The 4,197-nt window shown below is 35.0% G+C and overlaps 1 non-coding gene across 1 annotated transcript; it reads right to left on the bottom strand.

The window, feature by feature from the left end:
• Positions 1 to 3,748: 3,748 nt before the first annotated feature.
• On the bottom strand, positions 3,749 to 3,855 carry LOC138991898 (U6 spliceosomal RNA). The gene has a single exon (XR_011467793.1). It is a non-coding gene; the product is annotated as a U6 spliceosomal RNA (small nuclear RNA).
• Positions 3,856 to 4,197: the final 342 nt, after the last annotated feature.

Below are 4,197 nucleotides of genomic sequence, written 5' to 3'. Positions count from 1 at the left end.
ATTTAATCCTTTGGAGGGGTTATCCCAGAATACTCCTAAGCACTGGATTCCTAAACATTTTGCTCAAGTGGCAGAGCTTTGAAACTTTGTTTGGTTTGTCTTTCCCCTCAAGAGCACGTAGGACTTGCCAAGGCTTCTAACTTGATAGACCCTCTTATTCAACTCTTTTTACTAACTTGATAATTTATGTAATGGAATAAGATCCAAAAGTATGAGACTGTTTCCAAGTAATTTATCTATGTATCAAAACAAAGATTAATAGAATCTTTGTTTATAGAAATACAAAAAATATTCGGCACTAAAAGGTAAAATGCACATTGTTTATATACAATTAAAAATTTTCAGGAATGCAAAAAAATTCTATCCATAATTATTGGAAGACAAGACATAATTAATAGACAAATATATTAAAACCATATAACTGAATTCCAGACATTCAAGCAACTAGAGGAAAGGTTGCTCAAATTTGTGGAAGGTACAAAAATGGAAATAAAACACATAAAAATTACTATTACTGAAATAAATAGATGGGAGTAATAGCAGTTTAGAAATTGTGAAAGAAAATATTAGTGTACTCAAAGATATAAAAATGCAAACTATTTAAAATGAAATGTAGAAAATATAGCTAAAAACCCCACAATGCCTCACTAAGCTCTGGGAAAATTTCAAAGACATATGTGTGTTGGTGTGTATGTATGTATATGTATGTATACAAAAGTTTTATACTTAGAATTTAATTTCATATTTAGAATTTTTATCAAACTAGAAAGAAAATTGTTGCCACTCTTTCATCAGATAAGGTAAAATACCTCTTCATTGTCTGGGACTCCTAATATATTAATGCAAATTCTAAAGCCATGATACCAAGAAGCTCAATGGACCTGAAGCACAAGAAACATGAAGAATATTACACCAGTGCACATGATAATCAACTTGCTTAAAACCAGTGACAAAGAGAAAAATCTTAAAGGAAAAATTGTATGTATATAGAAATGAAAATAATGGTGGAAGTGAATTTCTTATAGAGAACCAGACAAGGAAAATTACCAAAGGTGAAGATAAGACAATAGAATGGCTACAGATCTTACTACAAATGTTGAAAGGATAATAAGGGAATATTTTGACCACCTTTATGACTATGAGTTTGACAACTTAAATGAAATAGTTAAATCCCTTAAAAGACACAACCTACCAAAATTACTTGAAGAAGAAATAAATAACATGAATAAGCTTATATCTATAAAAGATACTGAATTTATAAAATAAACTTTTTTTACAAAGATCACTTCAAGGTCCACATGCATTCACTGGAGAATTCAAACAGTTAAGGAAGAATTAATACAGATTCTATACAAGCTGTTCCAGAAATTTGAAAAAGGAAAATATTCCAACACATTCTATAAGGTCAGCATTACCCTCATAACAAACCCAGGAAAAACTGTTGCAAGAAAAGGAAGCTACAAAGCAGTCTACATCATGAATATAGAATTAAAAATTCTTAAAATTTTAGCAAATTGAATCCAACAGTATATAAAAGTGTAATACGTTATTACCACAGTGGAGTTTATTCCAAGAGTGCATGCTTCCATTAATATTTAAAAACCAATCAAGATAATTACCTTTTTAAAAAATGAAGGAAGAAAAGAACATGATCATCTCAATATATGCAAAAAAAAAATGAAATTAACCAACATAAATTCCTGATAAAAACTCTTAAATAAACCTGAAATCAGTTGGAATATCCTCAGCTTGATAAAGGGCCTCTACCAAAACCCTGCAGTTCTAAAATACTTAATGGTGAAAGACTGAATTCTTTCTTCTTAAATCAAGAACAAAGCAAGAATATTTCCTTTTACCATTTCCATTCAACAGTATATGGACAATCTAGCCAGAGCAATAAGGCAAGAAATTTGAAAAGCCATCCACACTGGAAAAAAAAAAAAGTAAAACTGTCTGTTATTGCAGAAAATATTTTAATCTATGTAGAAAATTAAATCAAATATGTAAAAAACCTATGTGTGCTAAGTTGCTTTAGTTATGTTGGACTCTTTGTGATCCTATGGACCATAACCTGCCAGATGGACCATAACCCACCAGCTACTCTGTCCATGGAATTCTCCAGGTAAGAATACTGGATTAGGTTGCCATTCCCCTCTCCAGGAGATCTTCCTGACCTAGGGATTGAACCCGCGTCTCTTATGTCTCTTGCAATGGCAGGTGAGTTCTTTACTAGTGCCACCTGGGAAGCCCCCCAAAACCTATAGAACTAACAATTGAATTGAACAAAAATTCAGGATAAAGGATCAATATGCAAAAGTTAGTTGTATTTTTATGTGTTGGCAATGAAATAGAAACTGAGATAAAAATCCAAAACCATTTATAATAGTATCAGAAATATTAAATAGAGTAAGTCTGATGAGGTATTAAAGATCTGTACATTGAAAACAACAAAACATTGTTGAGATAAAGATGAACTAAGTATGTGGATTAGAAAACTTTATGTGGTGATAATTTTCCCAAATTGATCTAGCTTCATTGAAATCTTTTTTTTTTTTAATTTTATTTTTTTTTAAACTTTACAATATTGCATTAGTTTTGCCAAATATCGAAATGAATCTGCCACAGGTATACCCACTTCCCCATCCTGAACCCTCCACCCTCCTCCCTCCCCTAGATCCCTCTGGGTCGTCCCAGTGCACCCCGCCCCAAGCCTCCAGTACAGGCATCGAACCTGGACTGGCGCTCGTTTCATACATGATATTATACATGTTTCAATGCTATTTTCCCAAATCTCCCCACCCTCTCCCTCCCCACAGAGCGAAGGGATCTATACATTGGTGTCTCTTTTGCTGTCTCGTACACAGGGTTATTGTTTCCATCTTTCTAAATTCCATATATTTTCCAGGTATACTGTATTGGTGTTTTTCTTTCTGGCTTACTTCACTCTGTATGATAGGTTCCAGTTTCATCCATTTCATTAGAACTGATTCAAAAATGTATTCTTTTTAATGGCTGAGTAATACTCCATTGTGTATATGTAAATGCTTTCTTATCCATTCATCTGCTGATGGGCATCTAGGTTGCTTCCATGTCCTTTATTATAAACAGTGCTGTGATAAACATTGGGGTACACGTGTCTCTTTCCCTTCTGGTTTCCAGATTACCTGAGCAGTGGGATTGCTGGATCATAACAAATTTCCAGTTTTTTACCCATCTCACACACTGTTCTCCATAATTTATTTTGCATTCCCACCAACAGTGTAAGAGGGTTCCCTTTTCTCCACACCCTCTCCAGCATTTATTGCTTGTAGACTTTTGGATCGCAGCCATTCTGACTGGCGTGAAATGGTACCTCATAGTGGTTTTGATTTGCATTTCTCTGATAATGAGTGATGTTGAGCATCTTTTCATGTGTTTGTTAAAATCTGTATGTCTTTGGAGAAATGTCTATTTAGTTCTTTGGATTTTTTGATTGGGTCATTTATTTTTCTGAATTGAGCTGTAGGAGTTGCAGGTATATTTTGAGGTTAGTTGTTTGTCAGTTGCTTCATTTGCTATTATTTTCTCCCATTCTGAAAATTTTTCAAATAGTTTCCTTTGTTGTTGACTTTTAAGTTTAATTGGGTCCCACTTATTTATTTTTGCTTTTATTTCCAATATTCTGGGAGGTGGGTCATAGAGGATCCTGCTGTGATTTATGCAGGAGAGTGTTTTGCCTATGTTCTCCTCTAGGAGTTTTATAGTTTCTAAAAATATGGAACGCTCAAGAAATTTGCGTGTCATCCTTGCGCAGGGGCCATGCTAATCTTCTCTGTATCGTTCCAATTTTAGTATATGTGCTGCCGCAGCGAGCACCGTCATTGAAATCTTAATAAAAATCCCAGAGTCTTTTTTTTGGTAGAAATTGATATGCTGCTGCTGCTGCTGCTAAGTTGCTTCAGTCGTGTCCGACTCTGTGCGACCATATAGACGGAAACCCACCAGGCTCCCCGTCCTGGGATTCTCCAGGCAAGAACACTGGAGTGGGTTGCCATTTCCTTCTCAATGCATGAAAGTAAAAGTGAAAGGGAATCGCAGTCCTGTCCAACTTTAGTTCCCCATGGACTGCAGCCTGGGCTCCTCCATCCATGAGATTTTCCAGGCAAGAGTACTGGAGTGGGGTGCCATTGCCTTCTCCAAGAAATTGATATACAGATT

The sequence above is a fragment of the Bos mutus genome, chromosome 18, assembly GCF_027580195.1.
Source record: "Bos mutus isolate GX-2022 chromosome 18, NWIPB_WYAK_1.1, whole genome shotgun sequence".
NCBI classification, from domain to species: Eukaryota; Metazoa; Chordata; class Mammalia; order Artiodactyla; family Bovidae; genus Bos; species Bos mutus.
Note: the sequence above shows the minus strand (reverse complement) of the source record. Positions and strands in the feature narration are given on the sequence as shown.